The sequence below is a fragment of the Crocuta crocuta genome, unplaced genomic scaffold (assembly GCF_008692635.1).
Source record: "Crocuta crocuta isolate KB4526 unplaced genomic scaffold, BGI_CrCroc_1.0 scaffold647, whole genome shotgun sequence".
NCBI classification, from domain to species: domain Eukaryota; kingdom Metazoa; phylum Chordata; class Mammalia; order Carnivora; family Hyaenidae; genus Crocuta; species Crocuta crocuta.
Window position 1 is genome coordinate 1,018,943 of NW_027531286.1, and position 14,863 is coordinate 1,033,805.

Sequence of the window (14,863 nt, forward strand, 5' to 3'; positions counted from 1 at the left end):
TGACCGGAATCTACGGACAGGAACAACTGGCTGGCTCTCAGTCGGTAGAGCATCTGATTCTTGATCTCAGAGTCGTGGGTTCGAGCCCCGCCATTGTGTGTAGAGAGTACTTTAAAAAATGCAAATGAGGGGTGCCTGGGTGGCTTAGTCGGCTGGGCATCTGACTTCGGCTCAGGTTATGATCTTGCGATCCGGTCCGTGGGTTCGAGCCCCGTGTCGGGCTCTTTGCTTGGAGCCTGGAGCCTGCTTTGGATTCTGTGTCTCCCTCTCTTTCTGACCCTCCTCTGCTCATGCTCTGTTTCTCTCTGTCTCAATAATAAAAAAATAAAAATAAAAGTCATACATATTCTAGTCTATGAATTCCATTTATTGAAGTGCTCATCGACTAAAGAACATTAAGGTTGCTTACAGATTTTTTTTTTTTTTTTTTTTTTGGTCATTCCAAGTAATGCTTAAGTACTCTTGCATATACTTTCTGGTACACATACCAAACCTGTAGGACATATTTCTAAAACTGCTGAAGCAAAGGCTGTATGCATTTAATTTGGAAGGCATTCCCTAATTTCCTTCCACGAAGTTGCATCAATGCATAGCAAACAGGAATGCCCGTGCATGCCCTTAAAGGACTGTCCAGCCTACACAAGGCCAACGTCATTTCCAGAGAACCTTAACACCACTCCCAGAGGAGGAAGAGCAGGCATTATAATCACCACCTTTTTTGGAAATAGGAAACTGAGGCCCAGAGAAAGTAACTGAGTCTCTGATAGGGCCTGAAACCGATCCTAAGTTTCTAGATCTCAGCCCGGAGACCTAACTCAGACGGACAGGGCAGCGCCAGCTCGCATGGCCTCACCAGTTCTGCCCAAGGTCGCGGGGCTGGNACGTCGCCTCCCACCAACCGCGGGAGCCTCTCAGCAGCCGGCCGGTCACCCAGCCCAGACGTGAACCCTTGCCAGAGGGAGCTCGCCTCCCTCGGACAGCAGGTGCCTGCCAGACCACTGTCACCTTCACAGAGTCCTCCCTCCGCCCGTCCTGGGTCCGCTGGGGCCAGGGAGGCCCTTCGTCAGGACTGCATTTCAAAGGGCACAACTGAACGCGGAGAAGAGAGCGCGTCCCGGCCTCTTCCTCCGACACCCCAGACGCCTCAGAGCCGAGGCTGCCAAGAGTAACTACCTTTCAGGCCTCCGTGGCCTCTCCCACGCCCGCAGCGCTCGGGCTCGGGGTAGGGAGGGGAGAAACAGACCCAACCGCGCGGAGCCCACAGCGACGCTCGGGCGCCATCTTGCGTCCGTTCCTTTGGCCGCCGGGCGGCAGCGCGGAAACTACATTTCCCACCGTGCCTAGCGCGTCCGCGCAGGCGCCAAGAGCCTCTCTCGTTTCCATGGGAACCTCGCCCTCTAGGGTCCCAGGTGCTTGACTGCCCTGCGCGTGGCTGTTGGTCCCCCTCAGGTGCCCTCGCGCTGGACTAGGTCTGCGGACAGCTGAGAGGGCAGAGTAGGGGGCTGGAGGGGAGGAGACCAGGCGGCTCTGCCTCCCGGGACCAGCGCTCCCAGATTCTCGGCGTTCCGGCCGTCCGCGCGCTCCCTGGGCCTCGGAGTTCGAGGCGGAGGGGCCCCGGGGAGGCCCGAGTTGGCGAGGCCGGCGTCCGTCCGGCTCTGGCCCCGCGCAGTCGCCCTCGCTCCCCGCCAGCGCCCGGTCCCCGGCCGGAAGCCTGCGCTCCGCAGACAGGTAGCACCGGGGCGCGGGTCGGGCGCGGCAGCCCGCGGGACGGTTGGCGCCGCAGGTGCGCGAGGAGGGGCGCCCCCGGGGGTGAGTCCGCTTCTGCCTCGGGTGGGTCCGGGACCCGGGTCTCCAGTCGCGGTTGTCGTTCCTCCCCCGTCAAGTGGGGCTTGGGCTGGAAATCTAGGGCACCTTGCGATCCCGTTGCAGGGCAGCCTCTGGCTCCGCGCGACCCGGGGGACGAGTCCCTGTATCTCCCCGAGCCCGTTTCCTCCGTTGTAAAGTAACGAGGTTGAAGCGGATGATCTTCATGGCCCCTCTGGAGAATACGGGATCATTACCCCCACATTGCACACCGCGTGCAAGAAGAAAGAAAGGGAACTGGATGGTTTTGAGCGACAATCTCAGCTCAGGATCTGGAGTCAGAGGAACGTGGGTGTGTGGTTTGGGACAAAGCTACTATTACATCTCTTGAGCCTCCGTTTTTCTTCAGTTGCAAAACTGGGGGTAATCATACTGCCACCTCAAGTGTTTGAAGGTTAAATGAGATAATTAATGCATGTACGTTTTTAGCCCCAGGCCTGCACCTAGTAAGCATTGTCCCAAGCTCCAGCCATCATTTCCCACCCTTTAAAACACATTCCCTAGCTATGGTGAGACCTTACCTAATTTTTGGAGGCCCTTCCTCTACTGATGGTCAAGTCCATTCTCCTAGACAGGATGGTTTTTTTTTTTAATTTTTTTAAATGTTTTATTTATTTCTAGGAGAGAGAGAGAGAGAGACAGCGTGAGCAGGGGAGGGTCAGAGAGAGAGGGAGTCACAGACTCTGAAACAGGCTCCAGGCTCTGAGCTGGCTGTCAGCACAGAGCCCGACGCGGGGCTCGAACCCACAAACCGCGAGATCATGACCTAAGCGAAAGTCGGACGCTTAACCGACTGAGCCACCCAGGCGCCCCTAGACAGGATGGTTTTATAGGCTGATTAAGATGGGGGAACCTGAGTCTTCTTACCCAAGCCTGGATGCTCTCAACCTGTGTATCTCTTCCCTTCAGGTCCGGGTTATATCATTACCACACTGTAGGGAGGGAGGGTGCAAAGCCGAACATCACGCAGTGCAGAAGATACTTTTTCTTCCCTAGTATTCACAGAAGGTGTGAGCACCGGGGCTCCTGGGTGGCCCAGTCGGTTAAGCATCAGACTTCGGTTCAGGTCATGAGCTCGTGGTGGTTTGTGGGTTTGAACCCCACATCAGGCTCTGTGCTGACACCTCAGAGCCTGGAACCTGCTTTGGATTCTGTGTCTCCCTCTCTGCCTCTCCCCTCTCATGCTCTGTCTCTCTCTCTCTCAAAAATAAATAAACACTAAAAACAACAAGAAGAAAATGTGAGCACTTACATGCTATGATACAGAAACAGCTGAATATTGAATTATAATATTCATATAACATTTCTGTAAGACTGGATACACGCACAGTTATAAGGAATACGTAAGAATCGAATGCTACTTGCACTGAGTTCTAACTTTGTATTCATTGGGAAAATCCCAACAAGGAATTTTAAGTTAGTGATAAAATGTATGATTTATTAAATCAGGGAACTCCCAGTGGCTTCCCAAACAAGGTTTCATTCATCTGACGAGCATCTTTATGAGGAAGCTGCTTTGCAGGAGTGGATTTTGACCTCTTATTATGTACATGGTATTGTGTGGCGTGGTCTGAAGGATCCAGAGCGTAAGATGGTCTTTGCCCTTCCAGAAAGCAGAGTCTATGGCGAAGGCCAACTGTGCACAGAAAAACATGTGTCTGCTGTGAACACTCAGAGGTGAGAGACACCCCTGCGAAGTGGCTGTGTCATTAGAACAGCAAAGAGCAGACGGCATTTCAGCGGGGCCTTGAAGGATGTAGACAATGTGGATATGCCAAGGAGCAGGGAAAAGATATTGTGGGCACCGCCCCCCCTTCCCTAGCAGCCCTGCGACTTGGGGGAGAAATGTCTGGAGCCCTGTCTAGATGTGAGCTCTTAGAGAACAGGGACTGGGTTTGGGTCAGTGTTTTGCTCCCAGCACTGCACACGTGCGCGTAGGAAAGATGAGTGAAGGAACAGGGGCTATGAGTCTTGGCAGAGACGAGCCAAGATGTGGTCTTTGTATTATCCTGAGACCCCTGTGTTGAGCTTACAGGGTGTCTTAGAGACCCCCTTGTAAGCGAGGAAGGTGAATCGGCAGGTGCTTGTGGGGCCGTGTTGTTGGCACGTTCAGTACGGTGACCGGGAGCCCAGTGAACAGGGTCTGGGGGACGCGCAGGAGGGCGTGTGAGCCTCCTTCCCCGGAAGTGAGCTACACGACGGGAGGAGACCACCACGCAGGCTTATGAGGCTTAGGAGTCCTGAGGTCCAGTGATGGAGACTCCTTTGGTCGAGTGGCCTTTGTGTCTGTCCTTGGCTCTTCTTTGTCCGTGGCCCACTCCTACCCCAGAGAAATTTCTCTCCCATCTGTGACCCGCCTGGGAGGGCAAACTGTGTCCCCGGTGCCCACAGACTGCCAAGGCCCGTAGCTGCCGCAGAGGCAGGAAGTGGACTTCAGTGGCGCCATCTTCAGGCTGACTTCAGGGCCCCTCCCACCACCCCCCTTCCAGCACTGAAGGAGAGACCACCTAGAACAGCCGTCCAGTGACCCGGGAAGCAGAGAACTACCTTAGGACCCGGGGTAGAGGGGTCACTTGAGGCGGGCAAAGCAGAGACTATTGAGGAGAGGGGCCTGAGGCCAGGGCAGACCCTCCCGAGTCCTGTTTAGACAGCCCTCTGGGATCCCTTTGTGAAGTCACCCTCGGATTGAGGAAACTGGGGAAGGGCCAAGTGGGTTCAGCCAAAGAAGGGATGGGGCACGACTGACTGACTGTTTTGTCCCTAGATGTGGGAGGGCAGTCGGACGTCTGAAGGGACCCAGAGCGAGCCGTCCCCTCATCTTCCCGGCAGCCCGCACTTCCGCCCAGGAGTCCTGCTCTTCCTCTCCGTCCTGCCTTTCCGGTTCCCCCCACCCCACTGGCTTCGGGTAAGTGCCCACTGGGTGTTTCAGGATTCCTGCGTCGCTAAGTGCCGCGCAAAGCTCGGAGGTCACCCCAGCTCAGTGCCTGTCGTGGAGGCCTGCGTCAGCCTGCGTCAGGGCCATGCTGCTCCCTTACAGTTTACAATGGCCAGAATTTTTATTTTTTATTTTTTATTTATTTATTTTTTTATGTCTTTATTTTATTTTGAGAGACAGACAGAGAGTGAGCAGGGGAGGGTCAGAGGGAGACAGAGAATCTGAAGCAGGCTCCAGGCTCTGAGCTGTCAGCACAGAGCCTGACGCGGGGCTTGAACCCACAGACTGTGAGATCATGACCTGAGCGAAGTTGGACACTTAATTGACTGAGCCACCCAGGTGCCCCAATGGCCAGAATTTAAAAAAAAAATTTTTTTTATGTTTTATTTATTTCTGAGAGAGAGAGAGACAGCATCAGCAGGGGAGGGTCAGAGAGAGAGGGAGATACAGAATCTGAAACAGGCTCCAGGCTCCAAGGTAGCTGTCAGCATAGAGCCCGATGCAGGGCTTGAACCCACGAACCTCAAGATCATGACCTGAGCCAAAGTCGGTCGCCCAACCAACTGAGCCCCCCAGGCGCCCCTACAATGGCCAGAATTTCTTATGATGTTCACTTTTCCACCTGAGGGGTCTGAGTTGAGAGGTTATAGATCAAAGAGCCAAATGGTGGCATTGAGGCCAGTGATCTTTCCACTGCCTTGGCGGTCACCGAAGGGGACCCATCTGCCTACTGGGAAGGCCGTAGCTGTAAGGCTGACCTGAAAGTAGACCCGCACGCCCCTTCCTTCTCATTCAGTCAGAATTTCCTACCCTTTCTCCCCAGCATTCCTGCCTGGCCCCGCTGTTATCGGACATATTTGGCCAAGGTCTCTCACGCTCGTGCCCTCGCTAGGCCCTGACTTGTTCCCGTGGTGTCATGTCGCATCAGGGAGCCGGTGCCCTTTTCCTAGTCTGCAGCCGCCCTGGGCCACTGGGACGCCAGAGGGGATGCTGGCGCTGGGCTGGAGGACTAAATGCAAAGCTCTTCTCCCCCTGGGTGGGGAGGCGAGTTGGCAGAGTTTGCCCAGTGAGATTCCCTGGCCCGGGGAGAAGTGCCACACTCCAGCCCACTGGCACGCCCAGCCGCAGCCCAGTGAGCCTCGGAGGTGAAGATGGAGAGCGGGGTGTGGCAGGAACAAGCCCCGGATGAAAGCAAGGCCCCTCATGCAGGCCTGGCTCAAGTCAGACACAATCGCGGGGGCGGGCGACAGGCTGGGTGAAGGGGGTGCCCCTATGGGCCGGGAGACAGAGCTCGTTATACGCACCCCCTTAATTTGTGGGGCCTGGGAAGGCCTGGGGCCGGGCGGAAGTGCGCGGAACAGCGGCCGCCCGTCTGTCCCAGCAGCACACACGCCTGTGCAGCTCCTTTCTTCGTTTGGTGGGTCCCCTCCGCAGCTCGTGGCGTGAACCGCGTTCATTACGTTGTGCAACCCTCCCTGCTAGTCATTTCCAGAACTGTTCCATTAAACCTCCCATCCCCCCTGGTAATCTCCGTTCTCCTTTCTGTCCCCACACATTTGCTTGTCCTGGGTTCCTCATGCAAGTAGAATCATTCAGTATTTGTCATTTTATGTTGGGCTTAGGTCCCTTGGCCTCATATCCTCAAGATTCATCTATACTTCTAGCACCGGTCGGAATCTCATTCCTTTTTAAGGCTGAATAACATCCCATTGCAAGGATAGACGGCATTTTGCTTAGCCTTTCACCTGTTGATGGGCGTGGGGTTGTTCACATCTTTCAGCCGCTCTGGATGATGCCATGAACGTGGCTGTGCAAGCATCTGCTTGAGTCCCCGCTTCAGGTCTTCAGCGCCTACCTGGAAGTGGGGTTGGCGCTTCGCGTGGGAAGTCTGTGTTTAACTTTCTGAGGAATTGCCAAACTGTTTTCGCAGTGGCCAAGAAATTTCACAATAATGCAGTATTATTATCTAGATTGCCTACCATAATTACATTTCCCCAAATAGCCCTAAATTTTCCATTACAGCTTAAAAAAAAAAGTTTCAGGATCCAATCAGGGATCACAGACTGCATTTAGTCTATCATGTCTCTTGATTCTTCTTTGATCTGGAACAGTCTTCCCTCCTACTTGTTTTTCATGGCACTGCCGTTTTTGCCGAATCTAAACGAGTTGTCTTATAGAATATTCTCCAACTCAGCTTTGAATGTTTCCTTGCAATTAGATTCAGGCTAAGCCTTTTTGCAAGAATACTATAGAGCGGTAAGTTCTTTCTGCCTCATGACTGCCACCATTTAATGTTGTCTGATCTCATTATTGCTGATGCTGAATTTGATTGCTGTTTAAGATGCCACCCGCTAAGTCTTTCCATTGTCCAGAAACCCTTTCCCTTTGCAGTCATGAGCCATGTGGTAAGTTGAAGGTGTGTGAATATCTTGTCCCCAGCAATCTGTCAGTCACTGGTTTTAGTATCAAGGAATGATCTTGGCCTGAATCATTTAATTGAGTTTTTAAAATTATATCATTCCTTCTACATCTATTATGTGTTTAATATAATCTGTTATTCTGAAGCATCTGGGTGGCTCAGTCGGTTAAGCATCTGACTCTTGATTTCAGCTCCGGTCATGAGCTAATGGTTCATGAGATCCAGCCCCACATTGGACTCTGCACTGACAGTGTGGAGCCTGCTAGGGATTCTCTCTCTCCCTCCCTCTCTCCCTCTCTCTCTCTCTCTCTCTTTCTCTGCATCCCCCTTCTCAAAATGAATACATAAACTTAAAGAAAAAAGCAGACACATAATCATGAGATGATACCAATGTTGAAATCCGTGTACACAGACTATACAGTAGTTACTATAAATATGATTAAGGACTTGAAGGAAAATATGGTGGTCTTAATTGGGAGTCTTAGCAGAGCAATTAAAACTAAATAATTAGGGCAGCTGCATGGTAAGTGGATTAAGCTTTGGCTCAGATCATGATCTCACAGTCCGTGAGTTGGAGCCCCGCATCGGGCTCTCTGCTGTCACGACAGCTCAGAGCCTGTTGCTTCAGATTCTGTGTCTCCCTCTCTTTCTGACCCTCCCCCTTTCGCTTGCTCTCTCTGTCAAAAATAAATAAACATTTAAAAAGTACAACTGTAAAGAATCAAATAGGTTGAAAAATCCACTGGAGGGGCTTAACAAAAGATTGAAGAAGGCTCGGAAGAAGAAAAGGCCGTGAGTTTAAGGATAGGTCAGGAGAAGTGATCTCATCTGAAAATCAGAGACAAAAGGACTGAACAGGAATTAACAACGCCCACGTGACCCGCAGGACCACCTCACGCCGTCTAACACGTGTGTCTGGAGTTCCAGAAAGAGAGGAGAAAGAGAATGGGACAGAAAAAAATATATATTTGAAGAGATACTGGTAAAAAAAAAATCTGAAATTTTATGAGAAACATTCACTTACAGATTCAAGAAGCTTGGCAAGCCACTAATAGGACGAGCACCACAAAAGCCACACCCGGAGCAGGCAGGTCATAGTCCAAGTGCCGAAAACCAGCGGTAAAGAAGACAGCTTGAAAGCTGGTAGGTTCCATATCGGGGAACAGCGATGTGGAAGCTTGGAGGACAGAGACAGTGAGCTCACACCTCTGAGGTGCGGACCAAGAAGACCATCTAGAATTCTGTAGCCAATGAAAATACCTTGCAGTAGAGGGACAGATAAAGACATTTTAAGAAAAATGATAAAGGAGGGGGTGCCTGGGTGACTCAGTCAGTTAAGCAGCCAACTCTGGATTTTGGCTCAGGTCATGATCTCACGGTTTGTGGGTTCAAAACCTGCATTGGGCTCTGTGCTGACAGCGTGGAGCCTGGTTGGGATTCTCTCTCTCCCTCTCTCTCTCTGCCCCTTCCCCACTCCCTCTCTCTCTCTCTCTCAAAATAAGTAGATAAATATGTACATACATACACACATACATAAAACTTAAAAAAAAAAAAAAAAAGAATGACGGGGAGAGAATTTGCTGGCAGCAGGCCTGCATTCTGAGAAATGCTAAAGGGCGTTCTTCAGGCCGAAAGGAAATTTGGGAATTTGGATCCGTAGGAAGGAATGAAGCACCACAGAAATGCACCACAGTTGGGTAAATTTAAAAGCACTACTCTTTTGTCTTCTTAATTTCCACAAAAGACAAATATCTATTTACAGCAAAAATAATATTGTCATAAGATACAGTTTATGATATAAGTAGGAATAAAATATAATAGTATGAATAATGGGAGAGTAAATAAACTTATATTGTTGTAAGGTTCTTATATCTGTGAAATGTGAGGTTCAATTAGACTGTGATCCATTAGTGAGTGATGTGTACTATAATTTTTTTTTAATGTTTATTTTTGAGAGAGAGAGACAGAGCATGATCAGAGGAGGGGCAGAGAGAGAAGGAGACACAGAATCCAAAGCAGGCTCCAGGCTCTGAGCTGTCAGCACAGAGCCCGACACGGGGCTTGAACTCACGAACAGTGAGATCATGACCTGAGCCAAAGTTGGCCGCTCAACCAACTGAGCCACTCAGGCGCCCCTGCATGCTATACTTTCTAAGGCAACCATGAAAAAATAATAAAAAGATATCTAGCTAAAAAGCGAAGAAAGGAAGTAAAATATAACATTAATGATATTGAAATCCTGAATGTTATAATATGTAAATATAATTTTAATGCTATTCAGTTCCTCAGAAGAAGGCAGGAAAGGACGAACTGAGGAATTAAAAGGACACAGAAAAAAGTAGCAAGGTGACAGATTTTGCTATCTTTCTCCAAAGTCATATGTTGAAATCCTCACCTCCAGCACCTCAGAATGTGGCTGTGTTTGGAGACAGAGCCCCGACAGAGGTACTAAGTTAAAATGAGGTGATTAGCCTGGACCCTAATCCAATATGACTGGTGTCCTCACGAGAAGAGACTTGGATACAGACACATACCGAAGGAAGAGGACGTGAGGACACAGGGAGAAGCCGGCCGTCGACAAGATGAGGCGAGAGGCCTGGAATAGATCCTTCTCACGCAGCCCTCAGAAGGAAGCAGTTGTGTCAACATCTTGATCTCAGACCTGTGGCTTCCAAAACTGAGAAGAGCAATCTCCGTTGTCTAAGCCACCCAGTCTCTGGTCCTTCCTTATGGCGGCCCCAGCAGACTGACACAGACCTAAACCCAACTGTTTGACTAATTCCAGTAAATGTAAATATTCCATTTAAAACACAGAGACCCCAGTATATAACATGTAAAAGAGAGAATTTTTCTACGGACACAGAATGTAAAAGGATGAAAACAGATATACTAGGCACTTGGAAAGCACAAGAAGCTGGTGCAGCTACATTAATATCAGACCAGACAAGAAGAATTAGCAGAGATAAAAGAGAGACATTTCATAATCAGAAAAGGACCGACTTTTCCGAACAGGAAGCTATAATCCTAAGTGTATATGCACCTGTTAGCAGAGCCACAAAAAAACTGAAGTAAAAACCGACAGAACTAAGGGGAGAAAAAGGCAAATGCATAATCACAGAGATTGGAAAACTCCTCATTGGTAATTGATCGTTGAATAACTAGACCAAAAACGCTGTAGGATATAGAAAATCTGAGCGGTACAACCAGCTTGACAGAATCGAGATTATATCTGGCTGTGGGAACTCTGTCCCTACTTGTAGAACACATGGAGCATTCGCTAAGCTAGATTGTATCCTTGGCGTGAAATAGATCGCAAAAGATGAAAGTCTCGCAAGATATGCTCTCTGATCACAAAGGAATTAAATTAGAAATAAATAAATAATAATATATCTGGAAAAGCCCCAAATGTTTAAAAATTAAAGAATATATTTCTAGGGGTTCCTGGTTGGCTCAGTTGGTGGGACCTGCAACTCTTGATCTCTGGGGTCATGAGTTCGAGCCCCACCTTAGGTGTAGAGATTACTTAANATATGACAAATGAGTCAAGGAAGAAAACACAGTGAAGGCAAAATATTTCAAACTGAACAAACTGAACAAAAGCACAGCATATCAGAAGTGCTTTAGAGGGAGACTGAGAACTTTAAATCAGAAAAAAAGAAAGAAAGGTTTAAAATCAATGTTCTATTAGACCCCAAGAAGCTAGAAAAAGTTTGGCCGATTTTCCAAAAAGCTAAATATTTTTACCGTATGACCCAGCAATTCTACTCCTGCGTGTATACCCAAGAGAGCTGAAAACATACATTTATACAAAAACTGGTACACAAATGTTTATAGATACATGAGTCCTGTAGCCCAAAAAAGTTGAAACAACCCAAATGTGCACCAGGATGGATAAAGTGAAATAGGTTCCATCCACGTAGTGGGATAGTATTCAGCCAGAAAAAGAATGAAGCAGTTACATGTTACAACACGGATGAGGCTTGAAAACCTTATGTAAGTGAAAGAAGCTGGATTCAAAAGGCCACGTGTTGTGAACATTTATATGAAATGTTCAGAACAAGCAAATACACAGGGATAGAAAGTAGATTAGTGATTGGCAGGGGGGAATTTGGACTGACTGCTAATAGGCTTCTTTCTGGAGTGATGGAAATGCTCTGGTATTAGTGGCAATGGCTGTACAACATAATGAATATACCAAAAACCACTGATTGTACCCTTTTATTTTGTTTTTAAGTAATCCCTATTCCCAACATGGGGATTGAACTCATGTCCCTGAGATCAGGAGTGGCATGTACCAACTGAGCCAGCCAGGCGTACCACCACCTGTTTTGGTAAATGTACACACTGGTGTAACCATCAACTCAATTAAGATCTAGAACATTCGATCACCCCAAAAGTTCCCTAAATCTCCTTTGCCCCCTTCACCCTTTTGTTACTGATAATTGGCAATTTGCATTTCCCTCTTTTTTTTTTCTTAATCAGTCTTGCTAGTGGTTTATCAATTTTATTGATTTTTTTCAAAGAACCAACTTTTGCTTTTTGCTAACTTTGTTCTTTGTGTATTTCTGTTTTACTAATTTCTGCTCTCATGACTCATTTCTTGGGATTTAACTTGTTCTCTTTTTTAGCTTATTTTATTTTGCTCTTTGAGATATAACTAATACAATACATATATTTCACCATTTATTTATTTATTTTTATGTTTTATTTATTTCTGAGAGAGAGAGAGAGAGAGAGAGACAGCATGAACAGGGGAGGGTGAGAGAGAGAGGGAGACACAGAATCCGAAGACAGGCTCCAGGCTCTGAGCTGTCAGCACAGAGCCTGACGCGGGGCTCAAACCCACGAACTGTGAGATCATGACCTGAACCAGAGTTGGATGCTTAACCGACTGAGCGACCCAGGCGCCCCTATATTTCACCATTTAAAAGTGTTATGATTTTAAGCCCCACGTTGCGTGTAGAGCCTACTTAACAACAACAAAATTCTGCATACTGTTATCTCCAATTCAGATCTGACATTTCTGGATTTTTCCTCACCTTCCTTCATGCCATATTTTATCTCCCTTTTTTCACAATGCAATCTCTGATTTCCAACATCTGTATACTTATTCATTTTTTATATCTTTCATACAAAAACAGCAAGATGGTTTTAGAATTCCTACACTAATCTCATCAACAACAAACCAACTAAGTAAACCTCAGGATTTTTTCGGTAGTCCTTAGGAAGGCCATGAACTGTGCTGAATATTTATTTGAATTCTTGTATTATTTTTTCTGTACAATTATGTTACCAACTTGATATACAGTTAGGTTCAGCTGTTACTATTTGCATTCAATTTTAGGATTTGAAACAATCCCTTGATATATTTTTGAATTTGTAAAATATTCATATGCTTCAGGAGCTAAGAGACTGCATGAAAGATACTTAGAGCAGAGTCCCTCCTGCCGTCTCTCCCTCCTCATGCTTTCCCACCCCCTTCATTCATTTCTAGTTTACTCTTCCTGTATTTCTTTTTTCAGACAGATATCTTATTTTCCATTCTTTCTTACACAAAGGTAGCACACTACATATTTAGCAATCTTTCATGGAAATCACTCTGTATCAGCTAATGAAAATCATCTTTTTTTAAATAGCTACACAGCATTGCATTGGGGGATTATTTAATCAGCGTCCATGGGACTTAGGTGGTTTCCAACCTTCTGCCATTACAAATAATGCCACAGTGAGCAAGCTTGTGCATATGCTGCTATAGGTCTGTGGAAGTGAATCTTCGGTAGAAATTCCTAGAAATAGCATTGTTGGGTCAGAGGGTAAATGCCATTCCGTCTTATTAGCACTACCAAATTGCTCTCTCTGGGAGGCTGGGCCAATTTTATACTCCTAGATGTTTCCCCTCAGCTTGCCAACAGAGTATATACTGTCCAAGTTTTTTAGCTTTTGCCAATCTTATTTAAAGGTGGGAATCTTGGGATGCCTGGGTGGCTCAGTAGTAGGTTAAGCATCTGACTTTGGCTCAGGTCATGATTTCATGGTTCGTGGGTTCGAGCCCCACATCTAGCTCTATGCTGATAGTGTAGAGTCTGCTTGGGGTTCTCTCTCCCTCTTTCTCTGCCTCTCCCCTGCTAGCTCTTTCTCTCTCTCTCTCTCTCTAAAAAAAAAGTGGGCATCTTGTCATATATTTAAGGGTAGACTAGAAACTCTTTAAGGCTGTGGATTTCACATACTGCTCACACTAACAGGTGCCCCGTACTTGTTAAATCAGTAAAGGGACAAACTGGTTGGACCCCTACCAGACTCATCATGTTGGGTCTCTTGTGAAACCGGTCACCATGACAGTTGACTCATGTCCCACTGTGGGCGGTGCCAGGCACCTGGCGGGGAGCTAGTGGAAAGGAAGAGGAGACGGGTCTTCCGCCTCTGCCAACACCCCGCTCCCCGCAGGACAAGTAGAAGACTCTTCTCTCCCTGTGGAACAGAGGAAGAGTGCAGCTTTATGAGTCCGGGGACATGCACAGAGCCATTGCAATACAAGACACAATGACCCCTTTACCCCAGTAGAATTGTCTTTAGTGGTTTTCTTTAAATGTTTATTTGTGAGGGGGGGAGGGGAGACAGAGAGAGGGAGAGACAGAATCTGAAGCAGGCTCCAGGCTCCGCGCTGTTAGCACAGAGCCCAGCGCAGGGCTCGAACCCACAATTGGAACCACGTTGGATCTCAGGTGAGATCATGACCTGAGCTGAAGTTGGACACATAACTGACTGAGCCACCCGGGTGCCCCTCTGGTATTTTTAACATTTGTGAAATATGTCAGCATAACATGGTAAGACTTTTTTTCTTCTTCTTTTTTAAAAGTGTATTTATTTTGAGAAAGAGTGTGCAAGTGGGGAAAGGGCAGAGAGTGAGAGACAGAATCCCAAGAAGTCTCTGTGCTATCAGCGCAGAGCCCGACGCGGGGTTGAAACGCACAAACCGTGAGATCATGACCTGAGCCAAGATCAAGAATCGGGTGTTCAACCGACTGAGCCACCTAGGCGCCCTAAGATTTTTTTTCTTATTGATTGATTAAATAAGTAACATAGCCACACAGTTCAAAATTCAAAGTGTTAATGAAAAACTTCCCTTCATTCCCTATTTCCAACCCACCAAGTTACCTTCCTTTCAAAGGTGACGAATGGCATCAATTTCCTAGGCGTCCTTTCAGAGATATTTATGCAGAATAGAAGGGAATAAACACATTTTTGCCCAAATAGTAGCCTATTCTATACACTGTTCTGTAAATCCTCCCCCCGCCCGCCCCACTTCACTTTCTTCACCTGTATTTTAGATTTCATGCTGTTCTACACCACTGCCTGCACAGCCTGCTTGAACTCTTCACGGTGGGAACCCGCGGTACCTAACTTGCTTTACCGGGACCTTAGTGACAGACACTCAGGCTGTTTGTAGTCTTTGCTGTTACAAACGGTAAGATAAGAAATAGCCTTCTGGATGTTACTGGAGACACACAAGCGTGTCGGTAGGATAAAGTTCTAGATGTGGACCGGAAGGGGTATGTGCGTTTGTAATTTTGACAAGTACCAGTTTACACCCCCGCGTGGCGGGACTGCGGGGTGGGGGTGGGGGGATCCTGGGCCCCCAGCCCTTA

At 47.8% G+C, this 14,863-nt stretch overlaps 1 long non-coding RNA gene across 1 annotated transcript in view; it reads left to right on the forward strand.

The window, feature by feature from the left end:
- Positions 1-891: 891 nt before the first annotated feature.
- Positions 892-14,863, forward strand: part of LOC144237740 (uncharacterized) — a 39,050-nt gene continuing 25,078 nt past the window's right edge. The window contains exons 1-2 of the long non-coding RNA XR_013336929.1: positions 892-983; positions 4,628-4,768. This is a non-coding gene — a long non-coding RNA (uncharacterized LOC144237740). The remainder of the gene's footprint in view (positions 984-4,627; positions 4,769-14,863) is intronic.